General features: G+C 41.0%; 1 protein-coding gene across 14 annotated transcripts in view; it reads right to left on the bottom strand.

The window, feature by feature from the left end:
- Window positions 1-19,770, bottom strand: part of QTMAN (queuosine-tRNA mannosyltransferase) — a 341,618-nt gene that overhangs the window by 256,301 nt on the left and 65,547 nt on the right. Inside the window, exon 1 of one of the 14 annotated variants that reach the window (XM_088661792.1) lies at window positions 1,568-1,693. The exons of the other annotated variants lie outside the window; for them this stretch is intronic. The gene's annotated coding sequence lies outside the window, so the exon portion shown is untranslated. Of the gene's footprint in view, window positions 1-1,567; window positions 1,694-19,770 lie in introns of those variants that run through there. 14 annotated transcript variants of the gene reach the window in all.

Raw genomic sequence — 19,770 nt, 5'->3', positions numbered from 1 at the left:
ACAACAGCCAATTTACAATTTGTTCTAGTTTGGGAAAACAAGTGGGTTCCCTTAGTGTTCCAAACTTCTACTGTTCTAGGTGCATTTTGTGACTGGGAATTACATTAGCGCGAGGAGTTTCTGAGCTCTGGGTGCAGTACTGAGCCTAAGATTTCAGATTAAAACTGCAGAGTGGAAGGAAAAGAGGATCTTTTTCTGCCTCCCCACTTCCAGCTACTTACTGAAGCCTGGAGAAGATACCCTCTTAAGAATATTAGCGGGGTGGGCAGGGGAAAGACTAGACCATGTGAAAAATGAACATAATATTTTAGCTGCAGTTCATTCATTTTCAGCTTTGTATTCTTGTTATTAAAAAAGTGTGCCTAGACATTCCGTTGTTGCGCCCACAACCTAGGTTTAAGGTGCCATTTAGCTCCTAGCTTTCAAATCTCAGTTTCTAACACTGTCTTTCCTCAAGATAAGTTTAGCCCTAAGAAAGTAGACATGCCTGTAATTTGCTGAATCTCCTGCTGCTTACACAAGCACAGAATAATGTTTTCATTTGTCAATAGATTGTTCAAGGAAGGAGTCATGTCTATTCATTGACAGATGTACAGTGCTGTCTCCCAGATTAGGAGCTAAACTTCAGAGAAGTTATATGCTATGAAGAGAATGCTTTAAAAGGGGGTAGAGTCCAACCAACACCCAGCAAACCAAACTGTCTCCATGGAAATATAACTTCATTTCTTTAGCAGAACCAACCAAAGTCTGTATTACTTAGTAATAACCAAACCATCTGGGCTCTTCTTTGCAACATCAATTCCTAATCAAGGTCTCTAACCCGAGTTGCCAGCATGCCCATTTTTCTGGTAATCCTTTTCCAAGGTGATGATCCCAAACCACTGTCTACATCAGAAGGTGGGAATCTGTGGTTCTCCAGATATTGTTGAGCTCTAGCTTCCATCAACCATGTTGGCGACTAGTCGAGGATCAGGGGAATTTCAGTCTAAAAACATCTGGAAGGCCACAGATATCCCAACCCTACCATATATCAGCACACCGCTAGCCATTCCTACTGAGTAAGGTATTGTACCTAAAACTGAAAACTGATACCCTATCACAGTTTCACAGAGTTGTTCAGGAAGAATAAAGGAGCTATAAGAAATTTTGCACTCCAGTGTAAGCAAGGTTTTAATATTCAATTGGCATAAATCGATAAAATTGTTATCCTCATTAGAGGTATGCTATAGCTGCTGAATTCCAGTGCTAAATCCCCAGTACACTTTTGATATAGCTTTCCAAGAGCAATTCCAAACAACAGCTAATCAGATAAGTATTTTTATATTAAGCTGTAACATCAAGAAGTAAACTTTAAAAAGATTTTGAGATAGACTTCTGAGATTTAACGAAAGAGCCTTTAAAGACTGCTTTTATTTTTAGGTAACTTCATTCAAGCTTCCTGAGTTTTATGAGGAGTATGGTAATAATTTTCTCCTCCCTTTGTAGTTAAGTTTAGCCACAATTAATTACTGGCAGATACACATTTTCACTTTTAGACCTGATGATTCACCATGAGCCATTATATTACCTTCTTTGCTTCCACCAAGGGACATACCAAATAAGTACGGTGACCTTTTTTTTTCTTCTTTTGAAAAAAGAAATGGACTAGCTTCTGTTTCTGAGAGAATATGCAAGCTTATCTGCAGACACAAATATGCAAACTCATCTATGGTACACTGTAACAAAGGCAGCAACCTTGTGCACAGATAAATCCACTGAAATGAAAACACTTAATGGACAAATAAATATGCAAGCTGTAAAACTGAGGCTGTGCACTCTGACCTGGGAACAAGGTCCACTGAAAAGATTCCCTATGTAAACTTGCATGTGATTGCACTGTAAGATTATTTTAATGTGCCATATGATCAGGGCAGGATTATTTTATTTCCAGTATAATCTTAGCAGAACAGAAGCCTAGTACAAAGTTTTCCCCAACTTCTTAGGGTTGGGGCACCTTATTTGAAAGTTTCCCTATTTATAACCTTGCTAGCCTTGTGAGTAGGCATGGAACACCTACTTAAGATCTGTCACAATTATTTGGATATGTCAGAAATATGCAGAGTCAAGGGGTTGGTAAAACCTAGTTGAATACCATCCAGAGAGACCTCATGCAAATGTATGCATGCAAATGTACGTCTCTTCATATGTTCTCACATTCCCACAAGATGTAATGAGCCATCTTGGATGGCTTTAAAAGAGGAGACTATTCATGTGGGATAAAGGCTATCTAACAATGGCAACTAGCCAGAGGGCGATGTTCTGCTTGCACTGTTGAAGGCAGAACGCTTCTGAATACCAGTTGGTGGGAACTGCAAGCGGGCACCACGATGCTGCACTAGAGCCCTGTCTTCCCAAGGGCATTCAGTTGGACACTGTGAAAGCAGAATGCTAGACTAGATGGGCCTTGACGCTTTTAGGGGATGGCTCACTGCATGAATTCCACCAGCTACTTTTCTAAGTGTGACTGCTCTAAACATGCTCGTGCATGTGACTGCCTGTAGAAAAGGAGCATGTGACCCAGCACATTTCTAGTTCCAGGTAGGTAGCCGTGTTGGTCTGATGTAGTTGAAACAAAATAAAAAAAATTCCTTCCAGCAGCACCTTAGAGACCAACTAACATTTCTGTGACCCAGTTGTGAAACCAGCAATCTTTTTAGCATTATGCGCACAAGTACTTTCCTGGGCACAGAATGTGATTGGTAAAGGGGACACCATGTGCCATGGTTTATGGGTACAAAGTATTCCAAACGGACTTCCTCACTCAAATGTTATGTTATCTGTATGGTGGAGGCAACTGATACTCCTCCACCATGCAAAGTGGCTTCCTAGGCCCCAAGTGGAACTTGGCTTGTGACTGCAATAACTCCAAACTGCCAATACAGTTGTATAAATGGTTCCCATGTGTACCCAGACTCCGGATACTTCCAAATCATGTATCTCTCATCTGGAGAATATCATGAGATGACAATAATGTATATGAAAATTGGACCATATGTCAAATCCAAAGAGGAGAGCTGCAAGAGTTGTCAAATTCCATTATCTTCTAGAATGGGTTTATAGCATTTAACAATAGCTAAGCACTTCTACTTCCCTGAGCACTGAGAAATCCAGGGGAATATTATTACCAGGGTAACTTTCCTTTGGATGCCGGAAGGAGGAGGACTCGCTGGCGTCTTATGGTGTCTTTGTAATATTTGTTCATTTACAAATACACAATGAGAGCACCAGGCGTGCCAGGTTCTGCCCCCCATTGGGGGTGCCTGGTGTGCATGTGTTATGTCATATGCCTTGCACACATGTCACATGGTGTGACAGGTCCCATCAGACCCTCCCACGGCTGCAATGAGCTCCATTGGGACTTGGCACACCATGTGACATCACACGTGTGACGCATTGGGTTGCCCAGTCGGGCACCCACAGTGGAATTTTTTTGTGGGTGTCTCAGCACCCAGGGCCCTCCATAGATGACACCTGTGGAGAGCATTCTGGAAGAAGATTCCAAAGATAGACAGCAGAACTGCTAATCCCATTAGGTTTCCAAAAATGGCAACTGTAAGGTGCTTCATCTTCAGAAAACTGCATGTAAAAATAAATAAATCATGTTTTGCTTCTACCTGTAGGTTGTATCAAACTAAGTTATTCTCGGAGACAACCCATTGAAAGTAATGGACCTAAGTGAGTCATGACCATTCAGTATGACTAGCATTGGATAAAACCTTGCATTTGTGTCTTTTCTCCAACCCTGATGCATGTCTTGAAGAAAGGTTGGAGAAAAATTAAGGAATATTAATCTTTAAAACCCCTTTCGGAGGGTTCTTGGAGACCATCTTGGCTGTGAGCCCTGGAAGAGCTGCTCCCTGCTATGCAGGCTCTTTCCCACCTGGCTTAGGAAGACAGGGCCCTGATTGACTCCAGCTACAAAAGCTGAGAGCTGTTGAAGAGGCCAGAGACCATCTTGCAGACCCAGGTTACCAAGCCTGAGCTTCAACAGACACTGCTCGCCATGAACCCCATTAGCAGGACTGGCAGTAGATATGTTCCACTACGCTTATGATGATATTTTATTTTCTTGCAAATTATGCCATTTTAAGTGTGCATTTTATATTTTACTTCCTTTAGTAATGTTTTCTTTCAAAATGCTTGAAACACTATTTTGTTAACTTTGCTGAGTTAAATGTGCATTCTGTAGTTGACCTCCTTTGTAATGTTTTATTTTGAAATCTTTCAAGATAATATTTTAGCCTCCTGTAAATTACGTTGCTTTGAAGGTATACTTTATGTTTGACTTTCTTCAGTAATGTTTTATTCTGCACTGTTTTACTCAGTATTTTAACGTAGGTTGTAAACCACTTTGAGATTTTCTTATTGAAAGTATAAAGCGGTGTAGAAATGAGCGATAGTAATCATAATAAAACTTATTTGTTGTATCAATTGAGTTTAACCCAAACTAACTATCCCCGTCAAATGTTTTTTATAACATAAAACCGTATTCCCACTGCAGAAGAACAAGGTAAATTTAAGGGGGGGGGGGTTGAAACAGGATTCTCCCAAGAAAGCTAAGATAGTCCTTTAAAATCGAAGATTGTCACAAAACCTGAGCAGCTGGCAACTCTGTCACCATGAAGTATCCATATGGAAGACCGAGATGTGTCAAACTACCCAAAACGGTTTTGGATAGTGTAGAGAGACTGAATAAATAATTCAGTATCTTCAACACTTTCAACAGCAGGTAGTGGATATGCTACCTGCTTCTATGATGTGCCAAAATGTAGCATGTGAGAGAAGGAGAGAAAGAATGCCTTTTTCTTCAAACTGTTGCCATGTGGCTATATTGCTTGAGGAAGTTCTCGTTCTGGAGGCATATGATGCCTATCACAGGTTTGTCAGCAGCAAGCAACATGGCGTTTGTTAGCAGAAGTATGGCTGAAAATAAATAGCTGACAAACAACTTTGTAATAAGTGTACATAATACTTTCATTTTCCTCACATTAACCAGCAACTGTATGTAAATCAAATTGGTTTTCCTTTTTCTCCTTTTTTTAAAAACCAGGCTATTCAAAGACAAGGCTTACAGAACAAACATAAGGAAGTCTTTTCAGATATGCATATGTAATTTTTACTTATTACTATTTAAATTAATGTTTTACACAGACAGAAATTACGAAATGCTAAGTGAAATGCCCATGTGTGCATATGTGGACAGACGGACAGAAACACACGTACACACACAAGACTGCTTCTTTATTCATTTTGTAATTTCCGACCATGATAAAACAGCAACCATAAAATGGAATATATTCTTCCTTTGCATCCTTATTTTAAGCAGGCAAAATGTAAAGGAGGAGGAAATGTTGCAAAAGTTTCTTTGAAAACAGAATATAATCACACAAATTATTCCAAACTATAATCCATAGGATCACAGTCTACGACTGGCATTTAAAGATTCTTCTGGTTTTTAGCGTTTAGTTCACAAGGGCTGGTTCATACACTCACACCTGCATTTTGATGACTGCAGCTGGGGGACACGCAACAGGGACAGAAGTAACACTATGAAAACGTGCAAGTATTACCACAGTATTTGAAAATGCTCAGTATCTGCATGCAGTTTCAGAGACCCAACTCTTCCCTTCATTGACAGCATGTCTGATGTGGAAAAGAGAGGGATGTTGCTGCTTTTTTTTTTTTTTAATGTGGTGCCCCCCAAACTGTGTGGTGCAACAGCTTCTCAAGGAAGGTTCTTCATGACACCTCCCCCACCCCAAACACACACATTATATATGGGTTTTAAAATCATTTTATTCAGGTGGGTATTTTTACATGGAACCTACAATTTTTAGTTGTCTCCTTGTAAGCTGCCTTGATGAGCATGGTATATATATATATCACTAAATTGAGAAGCAGAAAGTACACAAGTGCTCTGCTGTAGTGTATTCTGTCAGGTCCTTTCACATATTTGTGAAACACTGTAATTTAGATATAGAGAAATGTTTTCCCCAAGCCTCCAATGCAGATCTGGGGGTCATGGCATGGGAGGAATTAAGAGAGTGGAAGTTCCATTCCACAAGCAGAAGATATTCCACTTGCACAGGTATGTGATCTTGGACAGAGGACTAGTCTTTTTTCTCAACCTTATATTTTATGTTTCAGATTTTTTTAAAAGTAAGTTAGAACTGGACTTTAATATAAAATTCCATCTCCTCCAGATACACTGGTTTTCTCAGCAGAGACTTTCTAACCAAGATCAGCGCCTCTTCTGACTCTAATGGTGACAAGTAGCTAAAGCAACTGCAGCAAAGCACCATAAAAGAGTCAGTCTTATATCAACAATGTAATAAATGTTTGATACATTAGTTTATTATTGACCCTTTAGTAACATTACAAACGAAAACAGCATCCCTCTATTTATTATTATTATTATTATTATTATTATTATTATTATTATTAAATAAAGTGGTTTTACAGATCCTAATCAGACTCGCTGGACAATCTCCTATCTTGTGAAAAAAGTGAATTTGTAATACATCTAAACCAGTGGTCTTCAACCCCCGGGCCACGGACCGGTCCCGGTCCGTGGATCAATTGGTACCGGGCCGCCCAAGGAACATTTAAATACAATTAAATTAAAATTATTAAATCAAAACAATCTAAATAAAATATAAACAATCAACGCCCCCCCCCCCTCAGCGGGCCGCGGTAAAATTATCAAATGTCGACTGGTCCGCGGCGATAAAAAGGTTGGGGAGCACTGATCTAAACTGTATTCCTTATGGAGTAGAAACATCCTTCTACAGGTTCCTTTTTACTAAGAAAAAATAAATGCAGCATCAGAAAAAAAAGTCCCAGATATACTAGAGAAGATTCTGAAGGTCAGGATATTTATTTGCTTTTTTCATCTCCCTATCTCCCACTCCACTCTCAGTCTCCAATTGTGCCATGATTTTTATTATCATGTTGCAATGGGTTCTTTCTGGATTTCACATGTCTCAGTAGAGCACAAAACCAAGTCTTAATCAACTTGTCTCAGCAATTAAGGTTTCTACACACTAACCCACTTATTCCAGCACAGGCTCCGCAAGCAGGCTAGTTCCTTGGACACTCCAAAATGCACCGTGCAATGAAAGGGAAATGCTTGTCTATTTCTACCTCTTTCAGGAAAACATACAGCTCTGTGCCAGGGCGCATATACCCAAATTCAACGTAATCTTTATTCCCCCTGCGTTAAGTATGGTATGCATTTAGCATCATGTACCTCTCTGTTTCCTCCATGAGTAATAACTTGGTTCAGGTGTTATTAATAAAATCAGTTTTATTTTAAATAAGGATGCTATTCCGTAACCTTTGAAGCTCACACATCAGCCTAACTTGGCCCAGCTTTAGCTCATCTGGTCTTTAAAATTGTTCCTTTCATGTGGTTGGCCCATGAGCCATGCATACTGCTTCTCAATCAGGCCACTGTACACCAGCAGTGCGAGGATGATTTGCATGATCTTCATTGTGCCGTTTGAGCTTCCATGGTCTCTTAAGAGCCATGTACAAAAGAAAGCACTGCCAAGTAACGTAGAAGAGTTTAGTTAAAGCAGATGAGACTATTTTAAGTTGAGCTGCCTATAACAACAACAACAACAAGACGAAAGACAGAAGTTTTAGGGAGAGCCTGTTGAATCTATTTGCAGAGATTCTGAACAAGAGATTGGCAATTACCCTTTCTAAAAAGGAGGCAACTTTTAGAGAAATGAAGCAAAAACAAAAAACCCAGTGTATTTAAAATACAGAATCAGACTTCCATAAACTTTTCTTACATCTCTGAGTTTTTGGCATCATGCTGTGCTGCCAATGTAATTATTCCATAGGCCATAAATGGATACGATGACATTAGATTTTCTACTTTTATTATACTTAGGTTTAAGACAAAATTAAAGCAAATTGCTTTGATTGCCTAATTCTTTTTTTCCTCCAGAAAATGCCCTGTATTTTAATCAAATGTCATCAATAAAAGCTGTTGGGTGGGTCATTATTACGCAAATACCATTGCAGTGGTCTCAATAAGGAGTCAAGAAAAGAGGGGGGAGTACCAAAATCCACCCAGTCTTCATGAAAAACAAACACAGGATTTATAAAATTAGTTGCTTACCTTTCTAGGACACACTGCTTTCATTCTGCAAATGCAGGCACACTCCTGGCTGCTACCGGAAAGCACACTTTCCCATTTGTAGTCTGAGGAACATCAGAGTCCTTCTGGGTTAGACCAAAAGCCTTATGCCCCTAAGAAGCCCAAAAGCAGGACCTCAGTTCAACGGCACTCTCCCTACTTGCTCCCCAGTAACTGGTATTCAGAGGCTTACTGCCTCCCACAGTAGACATAGAGCACAACCATCATGGCCATTACCCACTCATAGCTTTATCTTTAAGACTCCTTCATGGATCACTGCCTTGTCCCTTGCCCCATCTTAAAGAAATGGGAGTGCCTGATCATCTCAATCTGTCTCCTGAGAAATCTCTATGTGGGACAAGAAGCTACAGTTAGAACTGGATACAGAATAACTGATTGGTTCAAAATTGGGACAGGAGTACGACAAGGCTGTATATTGTCTCCCTGCTTATTTAACTTATATGCAGAATTCATCATGCGAAAGGCTGGACTGGATGAATCCCAAGCCGGAATTAAGATTGCTGGAAGAAATATCAACAACCTCAGATATGCTGATGACACAACCTTGATGGCAGAAAGTGAGGAGGAATTAAAGAACCTTTTAAGGAGGGTGAAAGACGAGAGCGCAAAATATGGTCTAAAGCTTAACATAAAAAAAAAGATCATGGCTACTGGTCCCATCACCTCCTGGCAAATAGAAGGGGAAGATATGGAGGCAGTGAGAGATTTTACTTTCTTGGGTTCCATGATCACTGCAGATGGTGACAGCAGTCACGAAATTAAAAGACACCTGCTTCTTGGGAGAAAAGCAATGACAAACCTAGACAGCATCTTAAAAAGCAGAGACATCACCTTGCCGACAAAGGTCCGTATAGTTAAAGCTATGGTTTTCCCAGTAGTGATGTATGGAAGTGAGAGCTGGACCATAAAGAAGGCTGATCGCCGAAGAATTGATGCTTTTGAATTATGGTGCTGGAGGAAACTCTTGAGAGTCCCATGGACTGCAAGAAGATCAAACCTATCCATTCTTAAGGAAATCAGCCCTGAGTGCTCACTGGAAGGACAGATCCTGAAGCTGAGGCTCCAATACTTTGGCCACCTCATGAGAAGAGAAGACTCCCTGGAAAAGACCCTGATGTTGGCAAAGATGGAGGGCACAAGAAGGGAATGACAGAGGATGAGATGGTTGGATTTTGTTCTCGAAGCCACCAACATGAGTCTGGCCAAACTGCGGGAGGAAGTGCAAGACAGGAGTGCCTGGCGTGCTCTGGTCCATAGGGTTACAAAGAGTCGGATACAACTGAATGACTAAACAACAACAACAAAGCAGCTTTATCTTCCATGAATATGTCCAGTCCCCTTGTAAAGCCATTTAGGTTTGTGGCTATGAGTACATCTTACAGTAGCAAGTCATACAATATATTTGGTGATGTGTGGCACCCAGAATTTATGCAGTATTCCAAGTGTGGTCACACCATGTATTTGTGATATGGCATTATGATGTTCGATGTTGTATTTTCAATTATTTTAGATTTCTTTCCAAATGATGCCTAAGATGGAATTCTCTCCCCCCTCCTTTATTACAGCAACCAAAAATTGGATTTACAGTTTTATTATACTGTCACAACGCAATATCCCTTTCCAGGCCAATCACTACTATTTCAGACTCCCTCCAAATATAGGTGAATTTGGGATTTTTGTCCCATAAGCATCGCTTTAAACTTGTTTACACTGAATTGCATTGGCCATTTAATGCTCACTCCCTTAGTCTGGAGAAATTATTTGGAGGTCCTTTCAATTCCTTTTTGTTTTACTACCCTGAATAATTTGGGCACCTTGCAGATCACACCCAACTCCACGTTAATTATGAACAAGTCAAAGAACACAAGCCCCATTTTTTATCTTAGGGGGACTGTAATACTTGTTTACATCCGTCTATAGCAGGGGTCCCCAAACTAAGGCCCGGGGGCCAGATGCGGCCCAATCGCCTTCTAAATCCGGCCCGCGGAGGGTCCGGGAATCAGCATGTTTTTACATGAGTAGAATGTGTCCTTTTATTTCAAATGCATCTCTGGGTTATTTGTGGGGCCTGCCTGGTGTTTTTACATGAGTAGAATGTGTCCTTTTATTTAAAATGCATCTCTGGGTTATTTGTGGGGCATAGGAATTTGTTCATATTTTTTTTCAAAATATAGTCCGACCCCCCACAAGGTCTGATGAACAGTGGACCGGCCCCCTGCTGAAAAAGTTTGCTGACCCCTGATCTATAGCAAGAATGGTCTAGTCCATGGGTAGGCAAACTAAGCCCAATCGCCTTCTAAATCCGGCCCGCTGACAGTCCGGGAATCAGCATGTTTTACATAAGTAGAAGGTGTCCTTTTATTTAAAATGCATCTCTGGGTTATTTGTGGGGGATAGAAATTAGTTCTCCCCCCCCAAAAAAAAAATATTCCGCCCCCCCCCATGGTCTGAGGGACAGTGGACAAGCCCCCTGCTGAAAATGTTTGCTGACCCCTGGCACTTCTACTCTCTATTTCCTGTTCTTTAACCAATTTTAAGAGGACTTTTCCACTTATCCCATGACAAGAGTTTGTTCAGAAGACTTTGGTGAGCTTTTTCAAAGTTCAAGCATATAATGCCTACCATATCAATCCTTTATGCATGATTGGTGACACACTCCTCCATTCCATTTCATCTGTAGTTTAGCTTAAACTCTGTTTATGAGGCTGTAATTATGAGGCAGACTGACGACATGCAGATGACACAATAAAACATAGTTTAGCATGACTACCAATAGCTTTTCACTCACACATTCCCTGCTTCTCTTGCAGTGAGGAGTTGAGAAGTTTTTACTTTCAATTTCCACTAACTATAGTTGGCATATCATCAGAATTCCAAACTTGTTAACTATGGTGTGTTTAAATAAGCCAGATTCAGAACTGTTGGTTTGAAGATGGCTTTTTCATAACCATAGTTAACATTAACATTCATCAGTATGGATGACCTGACAAACTGGGGCTGAACAAAGAAAGAAGTGAAACTTTTCAAACTCCTCCTCATTGAGAGGAGCGGAAGGAGCAAGCAAGCCTGAATCTTACTGCAGTTCACTCACATTACACTAAACCAGGCATCCCCAAACTGCGGCCCTCCGGATGTTTTGGCCTACAACTCCCACGATCCCTAGCTAACAGGACCAGTGGTCAGGGATGATGGGAACTGTAGTCCAAAACATCTGGAGGGCCAAAGTTTGGGGATGTCTGCACTAAACTATGGTTTATCAACATGTTCAAATTCTCTATTTACATCTTGTGTTTCGAGTGAAACTTCCAGACTTTTCTAGAAATCAGTGACCAGAAGATCTAGACTTTAAGAACACTAAATTTAAGCTTTCTATCTTCCATGTAAGTCCAACACCTATTTAGGACCACATTTCCAAATACTATATGATTTACCGTAGTCAAAATTTCAAAAATAGCTTAGTAGCATAATATGCCTTTAAAACTCTAACTGGAGCTCAACCAATATTCTGCTCCTAAAATCATATTTTAACGGCAACAAAATATAGAAATGCTGAGGAAAGTTACAAACCATTTTTGCCAGATAACCTTTTTTTTTTTTGAGTGACTCAGATACTGGACATATTAAGATGATACAGGCATTGAGATGTTCCGTTTTTCACCTTTGTTTGCTTCAAGAAAGCCTGGACTGGCGGAATGTTGAAGTGTTCACAGAAACTAGATTTTATCATCATACAAGGCCTTGGCAATTGTACCAGATACTGCAATGTCCTGATATGACAGGTGTTGTGAGATGCTACCTTTCAGGGACTCTTCACTGATGACATTTTTCCCGCTCGGTGTAGAGGAGGGAAAAGTGATAATCGTAATGTGTGATGCCGTGATTACACCTGTTTGCATGAGACTCATTCATATCAACTGAGCGCATTCTTAAACACATAGTCATTCCTAAAATTACAGTGCATCTTCAATGAGGTCTTAAAAAGTTTAGAAGCCCATCCAATGTACTCCCAAAGCTATGGGAGTACAAAGCTATACAGGTGAAATGCTGCTAGAGATTTGCATGACACCCACATACACTTTATGTCCGTGCCACAGAAGATACAGAGCCAGATTAAATGGCACTGCTGATACCGAATGACTAGCTTTCAGATGCAGGGTTGGTGGATGATGATGTTGAGTTACCTTTATTGAAAGAAGTTCTGTGCATTGAGTGTAGCACTAAAATAATATATTGTAGTCTTAAATAATATCCAGTCTTAAAAAAACAAAAAAACCAGATGAAAACACTGATGATGATGTGCTGTGCTGTTAAAATTTTGTGTGTGCGCGCACACACACACACAAATTTTGCTCCTAAGAGTCATCACTACTGCCTAAAACTAAAAAGTGATAATTTAAGACATGTAGTTACAGAGGCGGGGCCCCGGGGGGGGGTGTGCCACACTTGCCTTCTTTTAATTTCACAACACAATTCTGTGATGTGCTCAGAGAATATATGGCAAGAACCACTAGCCCAGGAATCCAAGACATAAACTGCATTCATCCCGTAATTCAAGCAAAATGTGTTTTAAAGGATTCGAGTCTGCAACCGTCTTGTAACTAAATCAGAACCAGAAGCAGAAGATGTGCGCCAAACAGATAGATATCAGTTTCCTTGAGCTTGATCTGATTAAAGAGTAGCTCTCCAGGAGGAGAAAAAAAAAGTTAAATGGGCTGCTACGTCAGAGAGCAGGAAAAGATAAAAATAGTTCATGACAGGAAATAATATTAAAGCAATAATATTAACCTGTTATGAAAATCTCCAAACTTTTTGTTTTCAAAGCTTTCTAGGATGTGCCCCTCAAATTTATGGCTCTCCAGCTTTTACATATTACTGTCTTAACTGAGGCAAGATTGAGATGAACAATTGCTATTCTCTAGTTATATGGACCTGATATATACGAGGGATACATCCATGGTTATGTCATTTAATATAATATTCAGAGATGTCTGAAGAATTCAGAATAGAGAGCTGTTATGCCATCACATTTTTATAATGTACAATGACATTTAAATATTAAATTAAGATGAATACATATTTGTAGCTTTTTATAGTGTGTGTGTGTGTGTGTGTGTGTGTGTGTGTGTGTTGTGGAGTGCAACTAGAAGATCATTACTTTCCTGGGGGGAAATATTAAGGTAAAAGTTTCCGGTATTTCCCTTTTTAAAACTCTAAAACTTTTTAAAGTACCACCAGCCATTGTATTAAAAGAACCCCTCTTTTAAGCAAGTTTAAAGAAATTAAATAGGAATAATGGCAGAAGTAGACATTACAGGAATCATTTGGGTCACATCACTTGGTATCTTTTCAGCAGGAGCTCAGCAGAACTCAGTTCTGGCACCTCTCAGGTGGACACCATTGCCATTATAAGAGAACAAGGGAGGTGTTCATGGTGAGTTTTGGGACCTCTTTTTCTAGAAAAGGAGCACTGGGTCACACCAAAATACATCTTCTACCAGAGCAGAGCAGAGCGGTGAGTAGGACTGATGTTTTCAGTGACAGCCCAGTGGCCCCTACAACATCCATCTGCCATTACTCTTAAATCAGCCATGCTGGCATGTTCCTGATAGGTACATCTCTGTAGCTCAAAGAGGCCTTTCCCATTAGGTGTAAAATATGTCAGTATTCTTTAGCTGGCTGAATTAAAGCAACAAGTTATTAAAATAACCCACCCACCTCCTAATATCCATTTTAAATGTCAGAAGTGTAGCAAAACACCATCAATCAAATGAACTCTTTTCGTTTTAAAGCGCGAGGGGGGGGGAGGGAGAGACGGACATTCATCTCGCACATAGCTGTGATTCAAGATTTCTCTGAACTAAACCCTGTAACATCTGACCATTAATATGCTGGCTTAGTCCTGGGTCACGAAGCATCTTCTCTCTGATCTTTTTATTCCTCTCCATAGGCAAGCAGCCCAGACAGTAACTTCACTAAGAATAAAAATATAAACAATGTGAAGTATTATTCAAATTTCAGAAGCCTCCTTCAGTCTAATTTGAAACACATGACACTATTAATGAGACTCCACTGGTGTGTCGTGGGATGTGCACATTTTGCATTGGGAAACCAGGGGTGTGGCAGGGCAGAGAACAGGCAGATTGTTTTCCCATAGATGTACAAAATGGAGGGGTCTTGCTAGTACGGCTACAGAACAGCATAGCCCTGCAACTGTTCTGCAGGGCACCAGTTTCAAATCCTGCACTGAGAAAAAGACAGTATTTTTAAAAGGCTCACCATTTCAAACCATCCTTGTAAAAAGAATACAGTGGTACCTCGGTTTACAAACACAATTGGTTCCGGAAGTCTGTACTTAACCTGAAGCGTACTTAACCTGAAGCGAACTTTCCCATTGAAAGTAATGGAAAGTGGATTAATCCATTCCAGATGGCCCATGGAGTACTCAACCTGAAGTGTACTTAACCCAAGGTATGAGTGTAATTGGTTCCGGAAGTCCGTACTTAACCTGAAGCATACTTAACCTGAAGCGAACTTTCCCATTGAAAGTAATGGAAAGTGGATTAATCTGTTCCAGACAGGTCCACGGAGTACTTAATCTGAAAATACTCAAACCGAGGCTTACTTAAGCCGACGTATGACTGTAAAATTGGAAATTGCTTCTCTTTTCAGATCACCTCCCATCTTCCTCCTTCCCTCAGAGGCCCAACTCATGTCAGTTTTGTGGAGTTCATTGCTTAAATTGAAGAGGGGCCACAGCAGGGCTGCGGAAGCTTTAGCTCCCCCAGATGTTTGACTGCAACTCCTATCAGCCTCACCATCATGGCCAATGATCTGGGATGATGGAGGTATAGATCAACAACACTTGGAGGGCCAAAGGTTCACCAACCCTGGGCTAGAAGACTCAGCCCCCATTTGTTCTTTTTTATGTTGGCCCTTTCCCCAAAAACAACTAGTTTTCTGTGTAGAGGGAACTGGGTGTTTTGTTTTGTTTTTGCAGAGGAACATTGAATCACATGACCCCACACCTGTGGTTTGGAATGGACCAGCCCAGTAAGAACTAAGACAGAGATACAGAGAAGTAACTTATGTTGAATAAAAAAAAATATGATTTGCTGTATAGAAGTCATGCAAATGCACATTTTGCTGCAAATACATGTTTAAGGAAGCTGCTGCCTGAATTTGAGTCTGTTTTGCATCAGAATTCTGTGGACTTAGCAAGAGGGGGAAATCCCACCAATTACAGAAAATTATAAGTGAAATCAGTCTGGTATATTCTGCAGATGAATTACAGAGAAATGTGTTATTAAGTGCACAATCTGGCTGATCATTATTTTTTCTTAAGCAGAGTGTCAAACTCTTTAATATGCATTGTCATGGACAGAATGGTCCATTCTAGTTATTTATCTATTTAAAAACAAAAACAAAACAAAAATCACTACCACCCTAGGTAAATCAGTACATCAGTACTGTTATGATCATTTCTAAGGCTGGTCCTTGTGGTCAGAAGGCAAGATTGGTCACATGGAGAGACAATTTCAAGCCGAAAACCTTCCATAATATTGCATGTTTTGATCTTAAATTCAGTACAGTAGAGTACACTATGGTTACACATTATAGCCAGAAGTACAGTAGATAAATTTGTTTAGTACTTATGTAGAGAGATAATTCAGAGATATCACACCAACATAAACGCAATGTAAAACTTAAACTCCAGAAAACACGCCATGGAGTAGGGGGGGTGGGGAGAGAAGAGATGGAATTTTGCAAACAAAAAGACATTAGTTATTCTTGGCAAACCAGACACTTTCAATATTCAGAAGTATACCTTGTGAATACCACCATGAATATTCAAAATATTATGCACTTACAGGTTCTAAAGCAAATATATAGCATTCTAATCAGAAGATGAAATCTATATATTTGCAGTGCCTATAATTAGATTAAGGCTGCAATCCTATGGTCTCTGGGAGGGAATCTCAGAGGACATAGGATGTTTTTGATCCCCCTTTCTGAGGCTGGAGAGAAAGGTCTGACCCTGGGGAAAGGGTTCTGACTAAAGAACACCTCTCAGCCATTGCGGACCCTGGATTCTGTTTTCTCCCTTGCCCTACTGATTTTGGTAAAGGTAAAGGGACCCCTGACCGTTAGGTCCAGTTGCGGACGACTCTAGGGTCGCAGCGCTCATCTCGCTTTACTGGGCAAGGAAGCCAGTGTACAGCTTCAGGGTCATGTGGCCAGCATGACTAAGCCACTTCTGTCGAACCAGAGCAGCGCACGGAAATGCCGTTTATCTTCCGGAGCACCAAAATGGACATACAGGGAATGGAACAGGAGAAGGCCTGGAACTTAAGAACAGTATAAGGCCTTCTCTGTAGTGGCACCTGGCTGTGGAATCTCTCCCCCCCCCCGAGAGGCATTACTTTCAAACACAATAAAGTTATTCTAAAGTCCAACATTTCATCATCACCATGGTTTATTTGCATACTGCTTTTCCGTGGTAAACCATGCTCAAAGTGGCTCCCAACATCACAAAAAAATCACGAAAGGAAACATACGATTTCAAGAGAACGCACTGCTAATTACAGACATGAAAATTTACAAATACGAAGAGGCTAATCAAAAAATCCCAACAAGAGATGTGTATACAAGATCCTAATTTAAATAGTAGCGCAAATAAAAGCATTTAAAACATTAATAATCTTAATTGTTCCGTATTCAGCAATTAAAAAAACAAACACAAGGTTTGTCATCCTTTCCTATACGATCAACTACAAATAAGTTAGTTTGACGGAAAATGAGTCGCCCTACGCTGCAGAAGCTGGCCTCTAACATGATACAATTGGGCTAGTGACCTGGAAGGCTAACAGCCTTTAAATGTAGGCTGCAGTAATTGAGACAGTCAGGGATTCAGTATTGACTTTCGTGAGATCAGCAGCCTTACCTAACTGTGGTATCTATATAAACATGAATGCAAACTGTATCTGACTTAAAACAAAGCAATTTCTGCTGGCAGAGAAGTGGCCTGCCTGCCCTTCCCCAAGGCTGAATTTCTCACTCTCCTAGAACACAGCCAGCCTTGATTCTTCACCTCCCTGAGCCAGATGGGTAAATACAGCCTTAGGCTTCCCTATCCGTAAGTGGACAGCTCAATGGAGACGTCTAAATGCACAGCTGTGGTCGAATCTATCAGATGAAATGAGGACTTTTGCAAAATGGTGGAAATACAAAACATGAAGAAAATAATATTTATAGGTATGCATAATCCCCCTCACATAGGCAAAGAATAAAGTGTTCAACAGAGGGCAAATAAACAAATTGTATATATGACTAAAATGTTTGCAGGTTTTTTTCTTTTTCTTCCCTCCTCCTTTTTCCATAAATTTTTTTTAGGAGTTTTCATAAAACAATAAAAAAACCAAGCAAATATAAGTGAAAACAGAAAGAGAAAGAGAGATGGATAAACAAAATGCAGGAACCCTCCCAGCTCTTACCTGGGAGCTTCCCTTTCTTCTCCCAGCTTCCTACCCTGGGAGATCTTCCCTTCCCTGCCTCTCACACAGGGTTTTTCACCAACCATACATCAGCTTCATGTGTGTACCCTTCACTGACCCAGAGCAGAGGACACACACACAAAAGCAAACTAACCAAAAGAGGCAAGAGCAGAGCAAAAAAAAAGAAAGAAGGGGGGGAACTGGAAGATAAAAATAATAAAATAATAAAACACACGGTGAGCAGCATTATAATTACATGCAAATTTGAAAATAAAAATTACTTGCCTTATATTATTATTTATTTTTGTATTAATTATAATACAAATTACAGTGGTACCTCGGGTTACAAACGCTTCAGGTTACAGACTCCGCTAACCCAGAAATAGAACCTCGGGTTAAGAACTTTGCTTCAGGATGAGAACAGAAATCGTGCTCTAGCGGCGCAGCAGCAGCAGGAGGCCCCCTTAGCTAAAGTGGTACCTCAGGTTAAGAACAGTTTCAGATTAAGAACAGACCTCCGGAACGAATTAAGTTCTTAACCAGAGGTACCACTTTATAATTAAACCTAAGAAACTCATTGCAATGGATGCTGGATAAACAGGGCCGTCTTAAGCGCCCCTGGCGCCATGGTGCAACGGATCCCTCTGGCGCCCCCCCCGCCCCGTTTCCCAGCGCGGTGGGCGGGCGCAGCGCGGCTGCCACAGGCACTGCTGCGCAGCGGGCGGGCGGGCAGGCAGGCACAGTGCGGCTGCCGTGGGCGCAGCTGTGCGGCGGACTGGCCGGCCAGTGGGCCGGCGCCGTGGTGCCCTGGCCGTAGGGATAAAAATGAAGGAGAAGAAGAAGAAGAAGAAGAAGAAGAAGAAGAAGAAGAAGAAGAAGAAGAAGAAGAAGAAGAAGAAGAAGAAGAAGAAGAAGAAGAAGAAGAAGAAGAAGAGCAGGAGGAGGAGGAGGAGGAGGAGGAGTTTGGATTTGATATCCCGCTTTATCACTACCCAAAGGAGTCTCAAAGTGGCTAACAATCTCCTTTTCCCCTCCTCCCCCACAACGAACACTCTGTGAGGTGAGTGGGACTGAGAGACTTCAAAGAATTGTGACTAGCCCAAGGTCACCCAGCAGCTGCATGTGGAGGAGCAGAGACGCGAACCTGGTTCCCCAGATTACGAGTCTACCGCTCTTAACCACACCACCACACTGGATACCCTTGCAAAGGGGAGCTCAAGTACAAAGAATAACCTCCAACATTAGTCATACTCAAAGTAGACCCACTGATTTTAATGGATCTATGTTGAGTGCTACCCAACCTTTCTGTTGCTGCTGGGAGGTGTTGCTTTGAATTACAGTTTTTTAATGCTTTATATTACTCAGGGCTTTTTTTCCAGGGGTACTCAAAGGTACGCAGTACTGCCACCTCTTTTTGTTGTTGTTGTTAAAAAGTGTGACACTGTAACAACTTCATGGTGAGTACTGGCACCAATTTTTCTAGAAAATAAGTACTGATCCTACCTATATTTCTTCTTTCAGAGTTCCAAGATGGATTCCAGCCAGGCAAAAACATCAAGGAGAGTGTGAAGCAAGACTGATGTGGGATGGGTAGAGATGGGGTGCCTGTGGAGGAGCTATGGCCTGGGTAGAGATACAAGGCCCACAGAGAAAAACTTGGAGATATTGGTCCCCAAGCCTAAGGCCGCCACCCTTGTTCTAGCTGAAGTTCATTTAGATCTTGGGGTGATTCTGTCCACCCATCTTTCCAATGGATAAGGACTTACTAGTTCCAATCAACTCTTCTTTGAACCTTCCTGAGGACAGATATATTTCTGGATCTTTGGTTATTTTTCAGACCTTCCACCCGGCTTGTTCTCCAGTTGACACCTGGCTTGATCTTGTTTTGCACTTTGTTCCTGGATACTTGTCCGACAGCTTTGGATTTCCGGCTCCTGGCTCACCTCAGACTGCTGCCTGTGACTCAGCCCTGATACCAGAACACAGAAGAGGTGTGGATCATCCTCTCTTCCGTCTCCCTACCCACATAATTTAGATGAGGAGGAATACAAGGAGATGAGCCCATGTATC

The sequence above is a fragment of the Zootoca vivipara genome, chromosome 1 (genome assembly GCF_965207765.1).
Source record: "Zootoca vivipara chromosome 1, rZooViv2.hap1.1, whole genome shotgun sequence".
Classification (NCBI taxonomy): Eukaryota; Metazoa; Chordata; class Lepidosauria; order Squamata; family Lacertidae; genus Zootoca; species Zootoca vivipara.
The sequence above is the reverse complement of the archived record's forward strand: the minus strand, read 5'-3'. Positions and strand labels throughout refer to the sequence as shown.